General features: G+C 45.9%; 1 protein-coding gene and 1 long non-coding RNA gene across 6 annotated transcripts in view; one reads left to right on the top strand and one right to left on the bottom strand.

Annotated features, from left to right (window-relative positions):
* The window catches only part of MBNL3 (muscleblind like splicing regulator 3), a 118,514-nt gene extending 92,851 nt beyond the window's left edge, over positions 1-25,663 (bottom strand). For 2 of the 5 annotated variants that reach the window (XM_039487135.1, XM_039487137.1), the window contains exon 1: positions 25,198-25,392. The gene's annotated coding sequence lies outside the window, so the exon portion shown is untranslated. Of the gene's footprint in view, positions 1-25,197; positions 25,397-25,578 lie in introns of those variants that run through there. The other 3 variants (XM_039487133.1, XM_039487132.1, XM_039487138.1) reach the window with 3 other exon arrangements.
* Positions 1,910-4,149, top strand: LOC120371425. The gene is made up of 3 exons (XR_005584339.1): positions 1,910-2,010; positions 2,769-2,918; positions 3,638-4,149. It is a non-coding gene; the product is annotated as an uncharacterized LOC120371425 (long non-coding RNA).
* Positions 25,664-25,870: the final 207 nt, after the last annotated feature.

The raw sequence follows: 25,870 nt of genomic DNA, 5'->3' as shown, positions 1-25,870 counted from the left end.
GTCCTGTAAGTTTATTTTCAACAACAATGAACTTCTGAGTGAAATCATCAGCTAAAGAGTCAAAGGTCCAACACAAAGAACAGTAAAGTGGTACCTGGGGAAAGACTAAATGGCAGATATAACAACAGCCATAGGGATTATACTAGAAATTGGGTGGCTATTAGCCAAAAGATCAAAAGGTGGACAGGGGAGAGGGGGAGTTTAAGCTCCAAAATGTAGGGGTCCTGTATTATTTAAACAAAAAATAAAGTATCCGACACACCATAATGGAGTAACTTAAAATGGCATGAAAGACAGTGTTATGCACTCTTAAAATAAAAAAGAAGGTATTTTAATCACTAGGGAGTGATATATGCATTGTGTTTCAGCATGACAGGGATTGACACCTTGTATTTCTCTGTGTCAGAGGCAGTGTTGGAGCAGGATATTTAGCCACCACTGCACTGGCAGCGGTACAGTGGTAAGAGCATTGCTGGGGCAGACGGGTATGGCAGCGTGGGGTCGACTACCCCCAAAGGCAGATGTTTCATGGAATGCCTGCGAGAGCATTTGGGAGCTGGGCCTGGAAAAAGCCGAGTGTGATCGCGGGGCATTCCTCAAGGAGAAGCTGGAGGTGACTGTGGAAGAGAAACGCCAAGAAGCTGTGTTTGGTGTGGTGGAGGTCAGGAGGCCTGGCCCAGAACGCATGCTCCTTTTGATTCTCAACGCTGGCAGCTGGAGAGCTGCTAGGATGATGTGCTGATTACAGCGGCAACTGTAAGGGCAATTTCATTCAACAATCTGCAACCTCTTCATTAAACACTGATGGGTTTAAAAAAATGGAATCTCATGAGTCCTCTGTCAGGTAGATAAATTATTAATATACAAACCTGACCAGTGGATGTGCAGGTAGCGAGACGTTAAATGCAAAGGTGGGAATATTCCATAGGGGCCCCGTCGCCCAGTCACTGCTGCTAATCATTGGACAACACTCTCTCCCTTCCTGAACCCAATCCTGCCCTTATGGTTAGTAGCTTTCAGGGACCGGGGATGTCTCTGCTTTTGTGGATTAATGAGAATTCCATTTCCAATAGCACAGGCCGCTGTCATGAGTAAAGGTTGCAAAAATAAGGAAAGCAAACTGGAGAAGGGACCACACCTGGATTCCATTGACTTCCATAGGACTTAAAGACAGGCTTAAAGTGCTTTACTGAGACAGGGCCTTAGGAAGGAGCAGCCAGTGATGTGGTAGTGAACAGGGTTGAGCCCCTGGCTAGTCTAAATAAAGGCTGTCTGTCAAACGGCAGTGAGACACACACACACACACCCCAATGAGAGCGAGAAACAGTTGATCAGAATGAGATTGGGAGGATGTGGAAAGAAAAAGAACAGAACAAAGGAAAATCCCTGTGGAGAAAGCAGGGGGGGGAAGCAAAATGAGAAGGGGAAGGACAATGGGTGGGGGGGGGGGGAATCCCTTCCTAACAGAGTAAGCAAGCTATGATCTATTCCCCGGCACCAGCAGATCTGATTGGCACCAAAGTGAGAGAGACGACAGCTTAAAGCCGTTCCTGGGGGCAGATCTCAGCGGGAGATAAACTGTCATAGCTCCATTGCTTCAGGATCTGCCCCTAAGATGAAAACACGAACCCAACCCCACCGAATAAAACAGCCGTATCAAGGATAAAGAACACAAGGAACTAAGTCGAGCTGTGTTTCACAGGTTAACAAACAGCAGGAAGCAAGCTGTTCCAGGCACTAGATTCAGGAAGAACAGCCCTGGCACACTGCTCTCTTGACCCAAGAACATACACTGTGGTAGTAACATGGCCATTATGGCAGGAGGGGCCATACAGAAGTGACTCAGAGCATGTGTCTGCTAAAGGCGGGCTGGCAAGGAACTTCCCCTTATGTTGGGCAGAGTCCTCGGACACGGGCAGGGAGGTGGGGCAGCTCTAGCGAGAAGATCTGAGGCAGTAAAGATGGCCTTCTGCACAGCGAGCAGCCTGGCTGGCGTGACAGCAGAATGGGGTTAGGAGATTGTTAATACAGGGGTGGGGCCGGAGGTTCAGATTAGGGAATTTCAGGGAACAGAAGCAACTGAACAAACAGCTGCAAGCTCTTCCTCTGTTTTTCTCATTATTTCGTCCCTAGATGTGGTGAAGGATTGCGCAACGATGTCTGCACACACTCACTGAGGCTGGGGATGGGAGAGTACTGGGGAGGGACAGCCATCATCCCACCCCTCTTGAAGGATATCTGCTCAGGAGTTAATACAGCGTAGTGCCGAGTTCACCCCTGATGGCGTGTGCAATAAATTGTGGGGGGTCCAGGGCACAGCAGGCTGAAATCCAGAATGGGTGGGAGGTCTCTGGGAAGGGAAAGAGGAGCCTTCTCTACAGAAAAATCTAAATCAGAGAGGTCTGGGTCACTCTTCAACCTAAGGTGTTCTGGAGGGTCATGGTCCAACAGCACCCAGGGAAAGAACCCCCCGCTTTGGGGCAGGATGGAGGTACCCCAGAGGCAAGAAGCAGAAACGAACAGGGACAAATATCAGCTGTTCAAAAAACAGGGGCAGGATGAATAGGGAACCCACATTTTCGCTTTCTGTTTATACTGTAATTTTTGCCTCCTTTGGTGCTTTGGAAGTTCCTAAAAAAAAATCACTTGGTTTATTGGGACTGTGGTTGCACACGCCAGGGAAAGAGGGTGTCTCTACAGCAATGACAGCACAAAAGTGACAAAAAGTCCTTCTTGAAACAGCCTCATTCATTGTTTGCATCTTGCAGTCCCTCCCTGCACGTAACCCCTGTTGGAAAAGCGGCTTACTGAGAAGCTGCTTTGCACTACCAAGTGCAGCCTGGAGAACAGACAGGAAACGATACCCGTTCTGTTTACATTTGGACAAGGTGTGAATTGGGTCGAAAGTCCTTTCCAAGGTACCTTGAAAAAACACATGGCAGACAGGTTTCAGAGTAGCAGCCGTGTTAGTCTGTATCCGCAAAAAAAACAGGAGTACTTGTGGCACCTTAAAGACTAACAAATTTATTTAAGCATGAGCTTTCGTGAGCTACAGCTCACTCCCTACCAAACAGTTTCATTTTTGAAAGGCCAGCCTAGGTTTAGGGCTCACACAGATGTAACTTACAATTAGGCAGCAATGATCAAGAGCTGCACAGGGCGTTTCTTAGGGATTAATGACCAACTGGGAGGAGTTACACTAAGGACCATTAACCCAACTAACGTGGAATCCTCAGCGCAAACTCCACACTGTGTTGCTGTTTGCTGTTACTATTATAAACTGAACTGCAGAGATATTTCTAAATATACATTTTTAAAGGTTCCAGGAGCCATACAATGACCTCAGCATCACAGGCCATTATGTCCCATGCACAGCACATTTTTAAGAAATTAATCCGTGGAACACTGGCTACTGGGCAGAGTTAGTCTATTCATTTTATAAGCCTTGTGGTATCATGCAGAGGGTTAGTATACAATTCTTATTCTGCCCCCATGCTAAAGACCCAGTGCGCATAGTAAAGCCTGGGTCTGCCCCCTATTTTGAGCCACAACCACTGAGGGATAAAGCAGATAGATACGCTAAGGCTTTTATCGTCAGGTTTTCTCCTTATTTTATCTCTTTTTTTATTTCCTTCAGCTCATCACCTGCAAAGAAACCCCTGACACCCTAACTGCTCTATGAAGCAAAGGGCCCACTCCCTACTCTGTGTGTGGTTTGCTATGGACTGTTTTGCACTGCGCCTAAAGGCCTGATCCCTCACCCACGGATCTCAGCTGACTTCAGTGGATGTCAGATTGGGCCCGTAAACTGTAAGCTCTTCTGGGCAGGGACCCAGAGCTGCCCACCACTGTGGCAGGATGGTAGGTTCCTACTTCAGCGTGGATTCTGGACATGATGGGTGAAATCCTGGCCTCGCTCTTCCACTGACATCAGTGGGCCAGCATTTCACCCCAAATTCTATATGCCTCTATAGAACTAACATGCAGAAAGCTGTGGTGCAGGGACAGAGCAGTTCTGCCTTCTTCTAGACCTATATTAAAGGCCAGCTGGACTCTGCAGAAGCAGCTGATAAAAGAGGTGGAACCGTGAAGATGAAAGGGATATAAACTACTGAATGCTTGGGCGACTCTGACTATATTTGATATTATGCCAATGGGAGTTCAGAGTCAAATGTTTACCAAGCTCTTTAATTGCCACTCTTTATGTTAAGAATTGTATTGACTATGTGTCTTTACTTTTATTGACTAATTGGATGCCACTGAAACAGGGAGGTGGTTTGTAATACATATTTTTAACCCCCTTGGTGCGTATTTTGTGGGGATGCGGTCTGTGCTTCTGAACAGTTGGGGTGGATTTTGATGCACGTCTCCCTCCTTGCCCCAAGGAGACAGGATTACAAACGAGGGGCACTGCAACACTCAGGGCACCTTTGGTATAATTTACACAGATGCACCTGGATGGGGTCTACAAAGGCCGTCAGGCCTATTGCGTATGGTTCTATTGGTGGGTTTACTCCCACTCCAGGCAGATGTTCAACAGTAAAGCACCAAGATTATGACGCTTACCTCCAGTTTTGGAGACAGGGTGCCCGTCATTCTTCTCTTACTGTGCTAAGAATTGCTTTCATGAGCTGTTCCTTTTCTGTTTACTACTGCGGTGCTCGAGAGTGGGGCGGGGGTCATGTTGGGGCCTTGGGGTTCTTTGTTTTTGCATCACCTTCTGCATGCCATTTCCTTAACACTCGATTTAATACTGTATGGACCAGAGCTATTAGAAATCCGAGTATTGTTCAAAAGTCAGTTTCACCCCCCTCCAGAACTGACCTATGCCCTGCTTTTCCATTGCCCATTTTAATAACGTTTGGCATTTTGCATGCGTTGACGATGTTTTCTATCCACGGCGTTACTACATCCTGTCCTCTCCTGCCAGCTAGCCATGTTCAGTAGCCCTTACTCAGGCAAAACTCACAAGCAAGTCGTGCCCTTACAGCAACCAAAGGAACCTAAGGGACTGAGCCTGCAGGCTGCCGAAAGGAAGGTGGAGAGGCAAAGCATCGGCCCTCAGTGTTTGCTCAGCCCCTGTGAGCGCAGGTTCCTGCACAGTGCCGAGAGATGTGTACAGTGCTCGTCAATGGCCGTAAACCTCTCTGCCCTCACTTAGACTAAGGGCATGTCTACACTGCAAGTGCTACAGCAGCACAGGCATGGCGTGCTGTGCCACTCTAACGTAGACACTCGCTACAGCAACAGAAGGGGGTTTTCTGTCACTGCAATAAATCCACCCCCTCGAGAAGCGGTACCTAGGTCAACATGGGTTATAGGCCAGGTCTAACGCTGGTGAGCTGAAAGGAGGAGGAGGTGATTGGGGCAGGCAGGGCATAGATGCTTACAAGCAATCCACTGAGTGTGATGGGCCCTATCCTGCTCCTTCCCAGGCCTTGCTGACTTCGCCTGGAGAGGGCATGGCCCGGATGCGGGTTGCAGCCATTTGGGGGATGTTCAGTGATGTGCAGGGGCTCTCCCACGTGTGCTTCGGAGCTGCACCCAGAGAATCCGAGAGCAGGGCAGCCATGAGAACTGGCCAGTCACACATACAGGCATGCAGGGGTCTAAGAAAACAACCTCGCACCTGCTTGATGCCTCATGACACATGCTCAGTATGATGGTCTTGTCGGCCTACGTGCCTGCTCCTCTCGGCTGGCTTCCCATCACTGGGCCGTAAGTCCCAGAGCCCCATGCCACACTATTCTGTTCCATAAAGGTTCCTATACCACACTCGTCACCCTTGGATCGGAGCGCCTTCCACCAGTGCATTAAGCGACGTGACTCACATTTGTGATGCATCTGTTCTTCCACCCTCTCCCCAGGGGGAGAGGTGTGGGGTGGGGAAGTGTCTGGCTTGGTTCTGTTTGATTGGTTTGGTTTTTATAACTAGACGTGTTTGCTAGAGGAGGCAGTTCAAAGAAATGCACCTTGCTCATGGAGCAAACAGTGGGGAAATTTGTGATGGTCCTGAATTCCTGCAGCCCTGCCTTCTCCTAGCCCTCCATTCCTGCAGGATTCAGCCCTACATGTTACCTCACTGTGGCACAGCCCTAGCTTGGCAGGCCACTGCTACGGATTCTAGACAGTAACAGGAGCCAAAGCCTGCAAATCTGATTCACACAGCTAGTCCCACTGACCTCAATGAGTCATCTGCACAGGGGCTGCAAAATCAGAGCCTGTAACTCTTGAAATATCAGTTGCCTCAGTAGTGATGTCAGTACATTTTTGCTGGGGATATGGGCCCTGTTTTCCTGCCAGCTCTCCTCCTTGTTACCCCTAGCTCCCTGCAGAACAGCCCTCCTGTTATCAGATGAAAACTAACGCACAGAGGCCTGATTATAAAGGACACAGGTCACATTACCGTTGTACTCAAAGATCACAAACAGGGACTCAGCTGACCCACTGGAAAAGTTCAGCTCAAGCACAGCGTGGGGGACAGCACAAGACCCTGCCCCCCTATATTGGGAATGGGGGACACAGAGACACTGAAATATCTAGAGATGAGTGGCTTGTCCCTTGTGCCACTCCCCATACATGTGCATGTTTTATATTGTAACGACAGTTGGAACAAGAAGATCGCATCCCTGATGTGGAAGAGAAGCGTATTTGTTTCTGAACAATTCCTCCAGTATATTAAGCACAATTCATTCTTATGCAAAGACTGCCCTGTACAGCTGCCAAGGTCAGAGAGACCTTGCTTTATCTACGGCATAAGGGGAAGTTGCACAAGTTTTAAGTTGTACACAATTTTTTTCCGTGCATTTTCTCAGTTTTGATTTTCCTCACCACTAACACCCATGCATCTTGTTGTCAGGAGCCAGATTATTTTATCGTCCCTAGGCTGTCGATAGTGTCAGACCTGTATCTTGATGTATGGCCAAAAAGTCCAGTGAACATTTTTCTTACAGTGTGTTGAATATGAAGAAAGTGAGGACAATATTAAAAACAACAGAACAATTTGCAAAGGAAATGTTCTCTACAAGCACTGCTAACGGCATCAAGCGTAGGGCCGGACTTTCATGCATCCTCAGCCTACTCATGCACATGGTACTTCGCCCCAACCTCTGCAGAGATGGGGTAGAGCAGGGGTAGGCAACCTATGGCACGTGTGCCGAAGGCGGCACGCGAGCTGATTTTCAGTGGTACTCACACTGCCCGGGTCCTGGCCACTGGTCCAGGGGGCTCTGCATTTTAAATTAATTTTAAATGAAGCTTCTTAAATATTTTAAAAACCTTATTTACTTTACATACAACAATAGTTTAGTTCTATATTATAGACAGGGACCTTCTAAAAACATTGAAACATATTACTGGCATGCAAAACCTTAAATTAGAGTGAATAAATGAAGACTCGGCACAGCACTTCGGAAAGGTTGCTGACCCCTGGGGTAGAGTCTAATAGCTGTGCATGCAGATGATATTTGGTGCATGTGATTGTACACATCCAAACTGTACTACCTGTACATGCAGGTGCTGGATTATAGCACCTGTGTGTGGATCGTAGTGCACACACAAGTATGTGCATTGGCAAAATTGGACAGACAAATAGAGGCTGGGGTCTGAAATCAGCCGTTCTTTTTTGAGGTGTAGGTCTGCAGTCATAGCTTGGTCAAGGGTAGAATGGCTGCATTCCTGCGCCCAGGGACAGTGATGCTGCTTGGACAATATAATCTACCTCCAGTCTAATCCAGCAGCTGACAAGGGCCAGGAAATTAGTATTTTGTGCTTGCATAGAGTCCTCCACCCAAGACTTTCACAGCACTTCACATACATTAAGGAACCAAAAACTTCATGTAACTGCTTCCAGGGGAGTTCAAGTTACCATACTCACCTCACAAACGGGAAGCTGAAAGAGAGGGGAAGCGTCTCACCTGGGATCACACAAGTGAGTCAACAGTGGAGCTGGGAACTCACCCTGGAGTCCAAACTCACCACAGCCTGCTCAGTGCAGCAAATCACTGCCTCTATGCCTCCACCTCCATCCTTTTTGTCTAATAACCATCATCACATTGGAAAGCCAACCCCGGCTCTCTCCCCCAGCTGTGAGTCAGTCAAAAGAAAGGAACTGGCAGTGTGAAATCAGACAGGGCATCCAGTCACTTTCTGAACACCAAAAATTCTCTACTTCAGAGACTGCCCCATGCTCTGGGCACAGTCCTGTAAGGTGCTGAGTTTTCTCCACTCCCTCTGACCTCTTTGGCGCTTGAAGTTATTCAGCATCTCACAGAGCAGGCCCCTACCTATCATATTCCTCCCGTGCCTAGAATGAAACAAAACCCTGGGCCTTTGCCGATGTGAACATTTTGACAAAGACTATTAATGCCTGGAGAGCTGGGAAGGGAAGGATGTAAAATAGCTCCACTGTAGAAAGAGGAGACAAGTGCAATGGAGATATAATTTAATCTTCTTCCTTCTTGCGGGGTCACTTGTGTTCAACACCCCATGAGCTATCCGTGCAGCAGCCAGAAAAGCACACTGGCTGGCAGACTCAGGCTCTGGTTTGAACAAACGCTCCAATGAGGAGGAAGGCTGGTCTTGCAGTTAAGGCACGAGACTGGCACTTCACAGATCTGGGCTCAATTCCTCGCTCCAACTTGAACTCCCCGTATAACCGGGGGTAAGTCACGTAGTCGATCTGTACCTCTGCTCCCCATCCGTAACACAGGGAGAATAGTAACTTCTGCCCACCCTTCACGTATGTCTACTCTGGCACTAGGAGGCATATTTCCAGCTCACTAATAACAGAAGTGCAGCTGGGGTGGCATGAGCAGCAAGCAGGAGGGGTTAGTTAACCCGAGTATGACCCTGACTGAAATCTATGGCATGCGCTTGCTGCTTGCTCTGCTGTGGGCTGCACGGCAGTTTTCAGCATGCTAGCGTGATCAGAGCTAGCGTGAGTATGTCTACCCAAGCCGGAAATTCCAACTCCGGCTCCAGTGCAGACATAGCTAGAGCCTACTTGGACTGTAAACTCTTCAGGGCAGGGACTCTTTTACTATATGTATGTGCAACCCCCTAGCCCAACGGGGCCCTGATCTCAACTGGAACCCATAAACTGTACCAGCATTGATGTGGAAAATACAAATATTTTAGTTGCATGGAGTCCTACAGGGAGGACAGGCATACAGCTGATACAGTATCCAATCACCTATGGATTTGGGGCTCTCTCTGAGGCTCTGAAGGTTAGTATCATTTCCCAGCAACACCTGTCTCACTGAACGTACTGTCTTTGTTAAGATGAACCCGGCTATACGGTAGAGTGGGGGTAATTAGCTACATTTTACTTTTGGGGTCCTACATGTAAATGTTGGCTTGTGTCACATCTGAAAATGAATTTAGGGGCTAAAATGAGAACTGTGATCCTTTGTTCTCACAAGATCACCAGTCTCTTGATGGAGAGGCCCAGAACTCTCGGCAGTGCTATTAGCATTTATGCTACTATTATTTCTGAAGTATAAAAATTATGAATGGTTTGATATGAACAGCCATTGCAACCATCAGTGTTACTGAACTGGAGGGAATGCTTGAACTTAAAGAACACTGTAGCACAGCTCTCTCAATCAAACAGATCTCATCCCGTCAATGCCTTTAATCAGACAAATTCTCCATTTAGGATTTAGTGGCGTATACTTGATGACACAGGGTTGTGCAGATTATATATCTTACATAAATAGAAGCCGTCTCTGGCAGGATTTAAAATTAGTTTTTCATACTCAATAGATGCAAAGGGCCACATCCAGTCCTGGTGTAACTCCAATTACTGAACTGGAGAAACAACAGAGAAGAATTTGGACCAATGAAGTCAAGTGTAATTTTTCCTAATTATGCCAGGGCTGAAGTTCATTTTTCTGGTTTCCAGTTTTTTGACAAATCCTGCCAAATTTGGAAGAAAATTGACATTTTTTTGCAAAAATTCTCATTGAATCAATAAAACGTTTTCTGTTAAAAAATACTTTTATGGAAAATTTGCAATCAGTTTTATTGCCTAAAATGTGTAGAAATAAAATACAATAATCACATTTACATAGTGTTTCCATTCACACACCTGAAAGCACTTTACAAAGGTGGGCAAGTATGGTTCCGATCAATACAATGGGCTTCTGGGCCAGCAGAGCGCTTCTTTAAGAGGTATGACAATACGGGCACGTCATTTCATCTCTGTGCCTCAGTTTCCCCATGTGTAGAATGGGAATAATGAATCTGACCTTAGTAAAGCCCTTTTGAAATCGGCTGGAAGGCTCTGGGTAAGAAAAAGGGTGTTGCAGTAAGGTTGTTTTCATATCTTTGCTTTCTGGCCTGAAGCTTTAACTATAAGCAGTAGGTGACACTCCCCCAGGAGTGTCATGGTTTACTTTTTTATTCTTCTGGTATTGATGAAACACATTCTTTAACAGGGATCAGCAGCCAACATGGCACAAACCAGGCAGCAAAGGGGCGAAGCGAACAGAGAAACATTTTTGGACGTGGTCAGAGGCATTTAATCCTTAGCGGTACAGGCTACTAGCTTGTGCACAGTGAAAGGCCTTTAAGAGAACTGATGGCTTTTGTGTCTTCATGACTAGCTGGGATTTACAGAAAGCCAGACCTTTATTTGGAAATGTCCCCTTTAGAGGCTGAAGGCCAAAACTGAACTCAAAGACTTTTGTCCAGTGAGGGGGGGATAGCTCAGTGGTTTGAGCATTGGCCTGCTAAACCCAGGGTTGTGAGTTCAATCCTTGAGGGGGCCACTTAGGGATCTGGGGCAAAAATTGGTCCTACTAGTGAAGGCAGGGGGCTGGACTCAATGACCTTTCAAGGTCCCTTCCAGTTCTAGGAGATTGGTATATCTCCAATTATTACCTATTACCTAAAAAGCCAGGCACTTCAGGAGCGTGGGGAACAGTCTTTGTAGCAGGAGAGCTGCACAGGGGAACAACAGAAAAGCCAGGAGAGGCTGCACGCGATTGGGAGGCCCAATGAAGGATGTGGGGGAAACAGTGAAGATGGTTGCAAGGGCTCCAAATTCTCAAGTGAAGGCAGAGATTTCCAATCCGGTGGCAAACTATGAAAGCCAGGGCTACGCGCACTGCCCTGGCAGTTCCCTTTAACTCCTCTTTACCTTATGCAGCTATGGTCCACCCGTTTTCCTTTCCAATCATGCCTGACTTACAGATGTCAGCCTCATTTCAGCTAAGTCAACAGAACTGTCACATCTAGGAATCTGTTACAGAAAAATCTTACTTACACTTTTGGCCGGATTCCACAGTCTACTTCTTGGTCTAGACCTGACCCTGTTCTTTTACTGCGCGCTTAATCCTCATGTGCTTAAGGGCATAGACAACACACAGGGACTCCAGCGCAGGCTTGTCTAAGCTAACTCTCTCCTCCAGCTGCCAGAGTTCCCAGGCTCTCTTTTGATCATACTGTACAAACACCGCTGTTTGTTGACTAAGGACTCTCTTAGAACCTCCCTCTCTTTATATTTATATATATACATATAATTTCTCTGTTGCATCTGGAGAGAGAAAAAGCAAACAAGAATTTTCGCTTGGGAGCCTGTGAGGTAAATTCCTGCCACAAAGCACAGGTAATGGTGAACAATCCTGGGAGTTTCCCCATCCTGGTACCATACTGAAAACATGTCTCAATTTCATCCATCTAACTTCACCAAGAGGCCATTCATTCTGCAATGAGGAGCCAGGATGTCAGTGAAGTACCTGATCGAAATACAAAGGACTGTGTGACTAGCTACTGTGGTAACTCCTTATGAGGCCTCATCATCACTCATCTGGATTACAACATCCTTTCCCCTGGCCTTGCCCAGTGCAATATTCATTCAGAATGTTGCTGCCAAGATTCCTCTCCTTACTTGTCACTTTCACCACATCTTCCCTTTCTTTGTATCTCTCCCTTGGCTCCCTCTTCTCTATCTCATCAAACACATACCGCTTGTCTTCACTCCCAAGGCCCTCCACAGGCTATCCTGACCCACCTATCAAACCTCATTCAGGACCGTGATGTCAGCACCCATCTTCATCACCCTCGTTACATTTTCAAACAAGCACCTTCACTGCCCCTAACAGCCATGAAGAGCTCCCTGCAAACACCTGCAATGGTACTTCATTATCCTACAAATCCCTCCTTAAAACTTGCTTTTGCTGTAATGCTTTAACAGCAGTTGGGCCACCAGTATGATAAACCATTGCCCAGCACACTGACCAATATCGTTCATTGTTTCCTTGTCGTCCTCTGGCTGTCTGTATCCATCTGTCGTCTTGTGTCTTATACTTAGATTGTAAACTCCTTGGGACAGGGGCCTTCTTTCTGTTCTGTGTCTGAACAAGGCCTAGCAGAATGGGAACTGGCCCATGACTGGGATTCCTAGGCACTCTGATAATATAAATAACAAAGCAGTGGAATTATCAATGAACAAATGAGATATCTATCTAACCAGTGAGAGGTCATTGGCTCTAAGAAGACAGGATAGCGGCCAAACTTAATACACAGTAGTAAGCCAGGCATTTCTCAGACCAGTTTTTCAGTAGTGATGTATGTGGATATGCAGGGAGGGAGAGGAAACAGTGTCTAAAAATTGCATAGCTGGGTAAACTGTATATAGGGCCCCCATGTGATGAACTTTTAAACTATCTGTTGTGCAGTTACATTTTTCAGATCAGCTCTTTCTTAAAATATACATAACCTTAAAAAAAAGTGGGTGTGAGGGGGGAGGCTGGATCCAACACCCATTGAACCTAATAGGAGTCTTCAGTGAGCTTTGGTTCAGGCCCTCCGTGTGTTCAGTCAATCAATCCTTTAGGTGGGCTTGTGCTTGGTATTTTGGAAGGTTAACGGACAAGATAAAGGCCAGATCCTCAACTGGTATAAATCAACATAGTTCCACCAAGTCAACAGGGCCCCATCTATTCAGACCAGCTGAGGAGCTGATCCAAATCGGGTGTTAAAAGTACTTCTGGTACCATTTTAAGCAGGAAAATAGTTATATAGCATGGCACATCATCTCTGCTACAATGTTACAATGTGGAATTAATAAAGAGACAAAGTTTAAGATGTAAGAGTACCATTGGCATGACATTAGTCAGGGATCTTATTAAGATACAATTTTTATATGGAAACACAGACACCGTGTCAAAGTCAAATTAAGTAGGCTCTAAAGAACACCAGGAAGTTAATTCCTTCAGTTAAAGAATAAAAGCTATCCGAATCACATCCGAAATTCAATAAAAAGCTCTAATCTAAACCCACAAAGATACATTCAAATTAAGCCCCTGATTTAGGAACGCACTTAAGCATGTACCAATCTCTCTTGACTTCAGTGGGATTTAGGCATGTGCTTACATGTTTTTGTGAATTAGGGCCTCCAGCAGCCATGTTTCCCTTATAAGGGTTATCAAAACCAGGGGTTAATGTAGTGTCCTTTATTACACGCTACATGTGCAGCAATGCCACACACCATGGGGCTCTGTGACTATTAAAGGCAAAGTCGTTATTCGTAACCAAGTTTCTTTGGCTGTCTGGATTTATAAGCTCTAACACTGGGAGGTGGGGGGAATGTTTGTTTCTTCCATAAAGAAGATGTCCCAAGCAAATGATCATAGCCTGCCCTCTGCCTTACCCTGACTAACATGCAGCTCTACACCCCCTCACTTCTGCAAGGCTGTGATTAGCAGATTCGGGTCATGATCAAGCAGATTTCATGTTTTAATCCTCCCTTTCATTTTCAGCTCTCTTTATGGGTGCCTGGATCTTCTGCATACATCTAAATAAACTACAACGCAAACAATTACTGTCAAGAACTATGGGCCCTTTCCTGCAGAAAATAAGCTGCATTATAGTGACAATGCTCCCAGCTGAAGGTGTTCGATGTTGCCCCCAAACACGTCCATGTGCTCCACACATTAGAGCTGCACATACTTGTGAGAATCCTCATCCCTGCTCTCTCAAGCAGCAAGAATCCCAAGGTCAGTCCTGGCCTGTTTCCCAGCAAATCACCAGCAACCCTCCTATCATTACTGCACCAGGGCTGTTTGAGCCTTATTTCCCAGCTGGTATTTCTGCAAGAAATCTGCTGTGTGTCAGCGAACACATTAGATGCCAGTAATCCCTGTCCCAGCCCTTTGCTCACTGGATTCAATAGACTTGCTCTCTGAAATCACTCACCTGAGATTCCATTTGGAAAAATCCAGGAAAAGTCACAATTTTAAATGGGCTTAAAATACTAATATGTCCTGATATCAAACTGAGGGCATGACCCACCACTTCAATGACTGGTTTGCTTGGAAAGGACTGATCCCTTACTAAGCAAATGAAGGCTACATTAATCTATTATTTATTTATGGTAGCACCACTTACTTGCCAGATGCTTTCTAAAAATATAAGGACAGTGTGTGCTCTGGGGAGCTCACAATCTAAAAGACAGAGGTCAGGGAATGGGAACAACATCGACCCATTAATACAGTTCCATATTAAAAAGGGAAAATATCTAGTTAAAGAGTTTATACTTTAAAAACAGATATCCTTATCAACTGTATGGAACTGCTAGTAACACTTATATTAACATCTAATGTACTTTTACTATTTAGAATATTCAAGTGTCTGCATTCCATTCGAGTTTCACTTTTATTTATCGTCAGTTTCATTATCTAAGTCTCAGACACTACCACAATGACACCCTGTTTATCAGAAACACTGCAGGGGAACTTTTGTTCTTGGCGCTCTGGAATTTTTTAATTTAAACTGTTTCCACTTGCATTTCAATCCAGGTCCTCTCTTTTCCTTCAGGAGCATTTGCCACATGACTTTCTAAAAACAAGTTCTCATAAAAATTTGTATCCATCAAGCTAGAAAGGAGGCAGTGCCACCAACATCTCTTTACTTACTGCAAGACAAACTGAAAGGCCCTGCCACAGAGTGAAATCCAATCCCAGGTTTTATTTTTATATATATATATATATCACTTGATAAGCGTGGTCATTCTGTAACACACACAAGCATCAAACGGCGGCTCAACTGAGACCGCAAACTCATTTCACTTATGACTGAAAGCAGATTGTAAGTCCAGGTCACTAGTGGTGAAAGTCGAGAACCTAGTTAACTCCACATTAGCCCCCTGGGAATTACTCGTGTGAAAGTTGACATCAGTGAACTGCAGTGAACATGGAGTGTAGTGTAGTGAGAGCAGTAAAGTCACGCCCAGAAATGCAGATTTTCTTTTTAAAAGAAAAATTAATTTTAACATTTCATCATAGGAAGGTCCCAAATTGAAGCTGTAACCCCACCAGCCAGCATTCTACTGAGCAGCCCAGAGCACTTAAATGAAGGACATCAAGAAAACAGATAACCAACCACAGGTGTTTGCAGTTGAAAAAAAATCACAAATATTCCCACACTCGTTTCCATCTACAAAGAACCCGAGCCAGGACAGTTATACTGTGTGACTGCACTGCACACAAACTTGCAAAGCACTGCATACCAAGTTAGGATCTCGATCCCATGTTTCTGGGTGGACTGCTGCCCCAGTGCAGAGCCCTAAAGAAATCAAAGAGGCTCCACGTGGCCAGAGACACCTGCTCGTATGCTACACATTGAGGGATCGACAAAGCAAGGACAGGCAAGCAAATACATTTGGAAGCCTATAGTACAGGGCTGTGTGGACAATTATTTGTGAACAGGCCACGGTGGAGCCAGTTCAGATCAGACTGACTGCAATAATGCAGGATCAATCCCACAGCTGCTAAGCTGTCCATTGCATCTGTTTCAAATGTACATTAATTAACGATAAAAAGGTATTTGACCTTCTTGCAGCTCCAGCTTCCAGCTACATTAAGCACTGTGCTTATTAATCAATAAGTTACTACACTAGTGGCATTGTTTTATGATTTCTAATTTAAAAAAAAAACCCACAACACGAGCTTGCAAGGAATGGAACCACCGTCAATACCAGCTTGATTCTGCCCTGCGCAGAGCATTCCATCAGCTCCTGAGCACCCTTAAATCTTGCTGAAGTCAATGGAAACTGAGAGCACTCAGCACGTCAGAGGAGCAATCAAGATTGATCCACCTTCTCAACTGGCTCTTTCCCAGAGACCTGCATTCTAGCCCATGTCACCCCGTTCCGCACAAATACAGTTCCCCCTCACTCTTAATGCTGGAAATAATTTACATCTGAAACAAACAAACTGCAGTCATCCACAGGCACTTACACACAGGGGAGGACCACCCCAGCAATTTAGGTTTCCTGTATTAATAATTTGCGTGTCCCCCTCCTTTCTGGCTATTTGTCACCTCGCCGTCAGCAGGTGGCAGGACATGAACTGAAGCCTCAGTTAGAGACTGTTTCCAATTCCAGTGGTTTCTGTATTTTACAATGGCATCGAGCCCTGTTTCCATCTGACGTAGGAAGTCAGGATACAGTCAATTACAAATCCCATTGCCGGGCTGAGTTTACAAATCCCAATGTCTCCTTAGCAGCAAACACTGGCTGCTTTTAAGTTGAAATCTGACTACACGGCACTGTACAGCAAGCAAATAAGAGAATTATTAGACCTACCAAAGACTGTCCTGTGCCTCTAAATAGATTTCAGGGTCCTTTTACAATCATATCTTTCCACCATACACATGGCAAAAAACTGATGTGCTACCACTTAACAGAATCCTCATTCTAACCGTCACATTTGAGCCCAAAGTACTGCACACTGTGTCTGTGGTACTGATGCCACCTCCTGCAGAACCCTAGTCCTGCAAATCCCTACTCACATGACATCAATGGGACGAGTCTCATGAGACAGGCCTACTTGTGTCAGTAGGGGTCTGCAGCTATCACACCTAGATTATCAGGCAGGGGCACGTGGACTCCAAAGGGCAAATTTTAAATGACACGTGGCAGCTTTGTAGTCAATTCTTTGCTCTGCAATGGGGAGGATCTTGGTGAGCTTACAAGGACTCCTCTCTCCCTCCTAAGACTGGCAGGTGCAGAACCAGCATGCTTGGAAAAGTCTTGCATCACTGCAGCTCCCCGCTCAAGTGAAAGTCCCTCTCCTCTCTCTAGGAGAAAAGGGGGAAAGCCTGCTTTGGCCAGCCTCATTTACATGAGTTAGAATGTTGCATACCCACAGCTCCACATGCGAGGTTAGGTTGCTTTAGTTGGAATTTGTCTGTGTTTGGATTGTATAAATGATACTAGATTGTGATTGAGGGTGTACTCTCAAAAGGGCCCAGGAATTGTACTAGCTATGCCCTGGGTCACCCTGACTGTACAGGGAGCAGACTCTGGCTTGGGCAGGGGACTCAAGCTGAACATGGGCAGGGTTGAGGGGTCTGTCTGAGACCGGGTGTAGGGTTCAGCAGGAATTTTTCAATGAATGTTTCTTCACCACAAATGCCAATTTGTCAAAACCAAAACTGTTTATGGGAAAGGGTTGTTTTTGATTAATTGCTCATCGTGGAAAATAGCTAGGGGAAAAAAGTAAAAGGAAACTGTTCCATTTTTCAGGTCCAAATACTTTTTGGTTTGAAATTTAAGTTAATTTATAAGGATTTTTTTTAAAAAAAGAGTCAAACACAAACCCGAAGTTCAAATTGACCCAACCTGAATTATTTTTTTTCAGATTTTCATTTATGAAAGTTTTAGAGGTTTCAACTTTTCATCCCAGTTCAAGATGGGAAAAAAATTCAAAATCTCAAAAATTCTCATGGGATGGGAAAGCTGTTTTGTGCCCAGCTTTAAGGGGGCACTCTACTGCTGGGAGTGGGCTCTCTATCCAAGGGCCCTCTGCCCCCTCCCTGGTGATTCTCAATGCCATGGACAGACATTCTGCGGGAGTGGACGAGGCTGGAATAGCAATGGTGTGGAGCTAACTTCACAAGACCCAATCAGACCAGCAGAGGCAGAGCTGGACCAGGTAGGTGCACATAGCAACCAGGATCTGGTAGCACAGACTTTGGACTGCATCCAACAAGTGGAGGAAAGCCAACCAATGCCTCCCTGCCTGCCACTGAGACTGCCTGGACTTGTAAGGGGGCTTTTAGGTGGGATGGGGATGTTGTGTGACTAAAAGTTCTGGACCTCAACTAATCCAACAATTAACATCTGGAACTGTGGAGTGGCACTCACTGGCAAGCCCAGGTTGGTTTTTAGTTGTGCCGGGCATGGGAAGAACCCAGAATTTAGGAACACACAAGGTTAAAAAAAAATGAGAAAATATATTGATGAAGTATTTTATGAGAAGAATATTTTGCAGCTGAAATTTTAAATGTCTACATTTTTTCCTTTGTTTAAATTTCAAAATTTGACAATTCTGACCAGAACTGAGGTCACCCAGGTGAGAAGTTGGGATTTTAACAAAGGCACAACCATCTCTTTGGAAGGTTTGTGTTTCATGATCAGTGAGACATGAACAACTATTCAAGTCAGTTTAAATTTTGGGCCTATCATTCTTGACGGTGCCGCCTCAGAAAAGTCCTCCAAACCAATTATTATTCAGTCAGGCCCTGTGTCGAGAGAGTTCTCTATCTGGTTAGCGTGCATATCCCAGGAAGATCTCAAAGCGAGTTAGGGTACTGTACAATTTTTGGCTTAACATATTTTTAGAGAGAGAGAATTTAAAAAGAGCTATTGTGTGATGTTCTTCATCTGCCCGGGGAGGTTCCCCTGTCAAAAAAATCTTGGAAATTTTCTCTCTCAGCATTCCAAGCTTTATTACTACTTTAATGACCAATCCATCAACTGATCAGAAAAACAGCCATGGGCCAACAGGAGCTTTGCTTGGTGAGACCACACAGTTTGGTCCATTATTATATAAGCCTCTGTACTTTGATAGCACTGTCCACATTTCACAAATATTAATGAATTAAGTCCCATGAACCAAGGAAGTATTATCCCCATGGGGCTTGCGCACCATCTCTCAGGGAGTCCAAAGCAAAGCCAGGAATGGAAAGGAGACATTCTGAGTCCCTTTTCCATGCTGTGGCTAAAGCCCAGCCTGCCTCTAGTGTGATTTAAAAGGCTTTTAAATGAAAATATTCAGCTTTCTGTGTTTAAAAATGCTAGTGCAACCCTGGCCCTCTAAAAGCACAAATAGAGGCTTCACCGTCCAAACTAAAGTCAGTGGCTGCATTAGAAGAGACTCTGAAATGTAAGAAACATGTTGTACTTGGTGTCAGATTTATTGCTGCCTTGCAGAATAAAGCCAAACATCTTTATATGGAAAAACACTGCTGCTTTTGACCCAAACAGATTGGGAACAGGAAGTAAAAACAAATTACCCAGCTGTGGCCCCACCGAGTTATGAGCCAGAGCAGAGAAACCAGCATTTCCTGTCATTGCTTGTCACAGTTCATGACTGCCCCAACTGTTTTGCACGCTGTTTTCTTAGGGCCCAATCCTGCTCCCACCGACGTGGATAGGAATTTGATACTGATGTCCATAAGAGCAGGGTTGGATGTTTAATAAATAAAAGTCACTGGAGAGAAACAAGCAAACAAACTGGGAAGCTAAATTCTTCGGAAAGAATGGTGCAAATCTCACCAGATTCTCAGCTGGTGCAAAGGGACAGAACTCGACTAGCTTCCATGCACACGGATTTACAGCAGCAGAGGATCCAGCCCACTGACTCAGTATGGGCATATCTGAGAACAGAGCTGAGCTTTTCGTAACAGTACCAGCCCTGCCAACCCCAAGCATTTAAATTCATGAGTTAGGCCTCAACTAGTCATGAAGTTGGCTTAAAAAAAAATCATGATTTTTTTTTTTTAAATAACTTTGGGTCCTTTTCTTTGCCGTTTGGTTTTGAGCTTTAAGTTACACTGGTCACCCTTTCAAGCTTTTCTCTGCAACCACAAGGGCTAGAAACGCTCACTTTTTTTTTTTAAACAAAAGCTGAGTTTCTCACTCAATCATTTGACTCCAGGACCTGGGGCTTTCAGAAAAACACCGAACAGATCACAAGACTTGCAACAAAAGTCAGGAGTATTGGCAACATTGCGAGTGTCCCTTCTGCAAAAGGACCTTATTGAATGCCAAATATATTGGCTTCATATGCTCACTAGAACAAATATTTGCACTGGGGCATACATTTCAACAAAAGCTGCAATTTACGCAGACTGCACACACCAAACTAAATCCTTTTAATTCAACATTGCAATTAAAATCCTGCTTTCGTACAGGCTTACACTACTATTTTATTAGCTCAAGCAGCTATACCCTACAAGATTTTAGAAGGTTAAACACCAGGTAGTAAAATGTTTAACAATATAGAACCAGGTTTTCTGAAGTTTAAAAAACAAATTAATGAGCCAGATTCTGGTTTTGTAATGTCAACTGAGTTATACCAAATTTATGGTGAGAGCAGAATCTCACCTCACACTCCTAATCCTTTTCTGGGTGTCTCACTAGCTTGTATAAAGCCATCCAGAATGTGCATGAGGGCATATGAATATATATTCTGCACAATAAAATATCTGACTTTCATAAGGGCATGTGCTTTATAAAGTAATTAAAGCACCCAGAGCAGCACACATGAATGTTCTCTCTCACACATGGCAATTTCAACTCCTACCTCATATTCTTCTAAATCTGTCACCTTCTCTTTCCTACAAGCTGCTTTGGCTGAGGAGCTGCATTGTGAGAAAGGAAACCTTCTCTGCACTCATGTTATCCTCGCATGAAATTCCCACTGCTCCCCCAAGAAGCCTCCAGATCTGAAATCCAAGTTTATCGCGCCGAGGAAAGAACAATAAATGGGAGGCAGAAAAGGCAGTCGAGTCAGTCAGAAGTGCCGCCAAAATCCAAGCCCTTGCTCAAAAAAGGCCCTCCCTTAGGAAGGCTGCCAATCAAACCTGGATCACGAGGCTGTTTTCAGAGAGTGAATAGAGTTCTTATTGACACAGCTTATGTCTGCAGCATGCAGCCCACTGCAAGGCTTTCAAGAACAGATCGGATTACACAGGCGCATTCTCCCTGATTTTATGCGTTCAGAAGCCCTTAGACATAAAATACCATCCCCTAAAGACTACAGTTTTTCCGTTGCGTATCACTGTATGTGCTCTTTGAAAGGCCCATGGCCAGATTCTGCTACCCATACCCAGGCTGAGTGGAACCTTACTTGGTGAGACGTCCAATTTAAATTGATGGTGCTAATCACAAGGTACTACTCAAGGTGAGAGAGGAAGAATCAGTCCTGTCAGATGTTCTTCAAATCAGGCTGGGGCAAGAAAATATTTGCAGCCACTAGTTCTACTCTGGAAATATAACATCTCTTCTGAGTGTAAAACCACAACCCTTTCTGGGAGTTTACCCAGAAAAATGGGAGCACATGTACCTTTTAAACAAACCACCACTGCACCGCCGCAATGTATCGGATGCAAATTAGATACTAATTCAGGAAAGCACCTTGAGCATGTGCTCAAGTCCCACTGAAGCAAGGGATCTGGGCGTGTGCTTAAGCTAAACGCTGATTCAGGGGTATGTTGGCAAGAGGGCTAAGAGACCGGTGTGTGCCTTGGCTGGTGGTGTACAGCACATTTATTAAAAAGAGAGAAAGAAAATATGCAAGAGGTATTTGTTTACCTGCCAGGTAAGAAGGAATAATTACCAAAGCATTATAGAATGTTCTCACTGAAATGTTACTTATGGAAAGCACATGGGCAAATCAAAAGATTTGAACTCTGGAGCTTCTACATGACTAAAGACAAAACATATTTTCCAATAAACAGGATACCCGCCCCCTTCTAGGCTTATTTTCTTGTTCAGGCAAACGTGTAGAGCATGTTTCCAAATTTTCTAATGTTTTGCTAAAACACATTTTGTGATTAAGGGGGCTGGACGGTTGGATCTGGGGAGAGGGCACGCTGGACGTCAGATCGGTGTGATGCAGTAGCTCTCTCTTTTCTGTCTGGACTGGGTTTTCAGAGTGCAGTAATAGAGCCTCTATTCATACCTATACCTTTGTAAATGTAAATGTATGCAAATCCTGCCTCCGAGCACACAACTGCCATTTCAATGGTTAGTGCAGGATTCCTAACACTCGGTTCGGTTTCCACATGTGGCTATGAGTGTGGTTATGGTCAGAAAAGTGATCATGTGAAGACAGCATCTGCTCTGCTCCATGTGTGAGAGTCACATAGGTGTCTGCCCCACTGCTAAAGCTAATTTTTATTACTGCTAGAGCTAGAGGGGAGAGAGCTGGATTCTTATTCTGCCTCGGGCATCATGAGCCATGTTGTCAGCCAAATTCTGACAGCAGAATCATTACTACTGGTGACAAAAGCAGGATGTGGGGGAACAGATCCCCGTATGAGTTTGACAGGCTGGGTGCCTAGAAAATCATCCTGTGGCTTGGAAACCAAGAAAAATTGATCAGCTAAATAATGAAACTGGAACCTCACAATGCTATTTTGTGATGGTAACCCCCCTCACTGCTTTCTAAAGCAGTGCTCAGGGGAATGGAGAGAGGTGGGATGGAAGCAAGGACCCACCTGGTGGCTCTGTATTCACTGTCCTTGACTGGTATTAATACTCCAGGAAGCACAGAGGGAAGGAACAGATAAATATTTAGCATCTTCTTCCTTGACTTTCAGATCTGTTTAGGGTCCTGCTTAAAATGTTCTGAGGGGATTTGAAGTCAGTAGCAGGATGTAAAATAGATGTGCACCCTACAATAATTAAAACAGGTCGAAATACTCTGTTGCTTAAGTAGCTCTGAAGCTATTCATCCTTTATTGGGCCATCACAAATTTAAAATGGCTTCATTTAAAGAGAGGGAGAGAGCGCGAGCATAGGGGAAATTAGCACTTGTAAAATGGTTAGTATCATAATAGCTTTGCAAAGCATTTTCAAATTGCATGTGTGTAATAATGCAACGGTTCCAGCAACAGAGCAATGTAATCCTACAGCAAACACAAGCTGACATGCTAGACCACATGGACTTTTTCCCAACACACAGGAAGCAAGCTGAAGGTCTGACACCTATGAGTGTGGATGCCTGCGACTCCAGGATTCCTGAAGCTTAGACTACTAACAAAGCTCCATTTGTCCATGGATTTCTTTCTTGGCAAACTAATTCCCATCCCATTGGACAAGGAGACAAGTTTGGAGACATCATCCTGCAGTCTCTATGCTCTTCAAATGAGCGAGTATTGCAGGAGTGGGTCCCTATGTGACGACTGCTGAATCACGCCCAAAGCCCTTTCCTGAGAGTTTGCGTGAGCCGGATTTGAGCCCTCATTTGTAACCAAGCCAGCAGCTCTCAGGACTGCACCGTGCCATGTAAAGCACCATCCAAACTCCACAGTGGGAAGACGTGTACTACCTTAAACTGGTAGGATACCAACAGTGAGTATTCAAAGGGCGGAAAACCCCATCTCTTCAACCTCAGGGAAGCTGCTATATGGAAACTTAACTGTATCGCCTCTGCCATTGTATAATCCCAGCAGAACCAGACTTGATTTAGACTGCTCTGTCTGAAGCTTGATAGCTTTAACACGGCATAGCCTATTCCCTCACTCTAATTACAGGATCACATTACATGTCCAACAAGTACTGTAATTTAATCTTGTCCCAAAGTTTTTGATCCCATCATGCTATTCCTGTCCAATGTCGATAGGAGAAAGCCGTAAAGGATGACTAAGAACAATTCAGCACCAGACACCAAAAAGTATTTTCTTGTAGTCAAAACTAATTTCCAGTAACAACGTCATCAAAGCAATTTAGCTGACTGGTTTTAGGTGAATCCATGAATCATGACTCTTGACCATTCGAATGCTAGTCAACACGAAACACTCATCAAATGCGCATATGGTGCTGCACATCTACTCAAATCTTTGCACACACAGGCTTTGATCCTGCATTGAATTTTGTGGGGTTACTGGTATGAGAAAGTATTACTCCCATGAGTAAGAGTAGCAGGATCAGGCCCATGGAGCAAGATCAGGCCAAGTTCACTACCTCAACACCAGAGGATGTTCATTACAGCAGCTCATATTTTGCCATTAAATGTTTTAAATATGAAACTACATCACACCTAATGTTGCTGCAAAGAGAAATGCTCCCATCCCTGTAAAATAACTCTACATCCAGAGCTTACTTAATGTTAACAGGTCTTTCACATTTTCTTCTAATATCTATTTGGGGATATTCTTCCTTGAGCATATGCGCCATGAAGCCATAGATCCTCAGTGATTCAGCAAAGAGGAGGAACCCTGGCTGAAGGCACACCTACTGACAACTGTCAGACCAGCAGGGCGAAAATGTGAATATGGGAGAAGTTGCCATCTCTATCATGGCCGCATGCTTTCTGAAATGCGTATACCTGGCCTTCCAGGGCGGGAGGTTCTACCTGCAGACTGGAGAAAACAAACTGCTCTAGATGCTTCCTTACATTAACTTTGCCTAGAAGCAAACAATGCAAACAACACACTGCAGAGCCAACTTCAACTTAGCCAGGCTTGGGCTCTTTGTTTCTAGGCAGACTACAGTGCAGTGGCGAGAATGAACAAATGCGCATGTCTTAATTGGAGTCCAAAAAAATCTCTCCCTAGCCCTCTCTGATTATTGTAGTAACATAGGAGTCCATCAAACAGTTTGCACTGTTTTAACAGAAATAAAAGGGTGCATAAATACAGCACTAAATGCCATTTTCTGCCTCCAGATTTTACAGGGGAAGATTCAGTCTCAAGTATTTTCAGCAGCTTGGACCATAGGTTTTTTAAAAATCAGAAAATGCAAAATAAAATACAGTTAATGAATTATTTCAGGTTTAACAAGATAATAAAGTGCCTAGGCGGATTTTTTCAAAAACGTTTAGCTGGACAGAAGCAAGAGTGACCCATACTAAACATCCCAGTCCAATATGCCTTTAAACGGAGGCGATGCGCTGAATACTAAGCACCAAGCCGGTCCCCTGTTATGTTAGCAGTGTTTTCCCAACCAAAACTTTATCGGTGGTTTAAAGGCTTGTGCACCCGCCAGGGTAGGGTCCTGGGAGGCGAACAATGCCAGTCCCAAGGCTCACACCACACCCGCAGCTCTCTCACACAGCAGGGCAGTGACACCAGCCCGCCCCGAGCTCGGCTCCCGGCTCCGCCGCCCGGGCACAGCAGCCCCCGGGTGGGGTTGATCCCGGGCTCGGGGGCTCCGGCTCGGCTCCAGCCCAGCCTTACCTGGCGCTTCCCCGCCGATGGCAAGACCCGGGCGCGGAGGGGCCGGCGCGGGGGCGCAGCATGCCAGGGGGCCGGGGCAGAAGCCGAAGCGGCGCGAAGCGGACCCGGGCCGGGGGCTGGCGGAGCTCCTAGCAGCGGCGCAGGCTGGATGCCGCCATCTTACAGCCAGGCAGGGCTTCCCCGACTCGCCGCCGCCGCCAGCGCCCCGCGCCAGCCCGCCCCACGCGCCGTGCGAGCAGCTCTGGGGTGGGGCGCGTCGCGCCGGAGCCAGCGCGGCCCGAGCGGGGAGGAGGAGCGGGAGGGCGGGACGCTCAGCCCTGCCCCCTCTCCCCGCCCCGCCCGGCGGAGCAGCCCCCCACCCCCGCCGCCCCGTCCCTTTACCTAGCAGCGCAGCGAGGCCCTGTGGGCGCCGGCTCCACTCCCATGGGACGCGCCGCGCCGCGTCGTGCGGGCTGCGGCTCGGCCTGGCTGCTGCCATGGCAACCTCGCTCACGCCGCCCGGTCGGGCCCGGCCCGGCCCAGCGCCGCCCGCCCGAGTCAACAAACCAATTAACGCCCCCGGCCCCGGCCCCGCGCGTGGGGAGCCACGGGCGGGGCCGCGGGAGCCCTGCGTGCCGGGGAGCCACTGAGCCAGGCTGGGTGTGTGACTGGCCCCCGCCCCGCGATCCCGCGC

Source organism: Mauremys reevesii, linkage group 9 (assembly GCF_016161935.1).
Source record: "Mauremys reevesii isolate NIE-2019 linkage group 9, ASM1616193v1, whole genome shotgun sequence".
Lineage (NCBI taxonomy): Eukaryota > Metazoa > Chordata > Testudines > Geoemydidae > Mauremys > Mauremys reevesii.
Note: the sequence above shows the minus strand (reverse complement) of the source record. Positions and strands in the feature narration are given on the sequence as shown.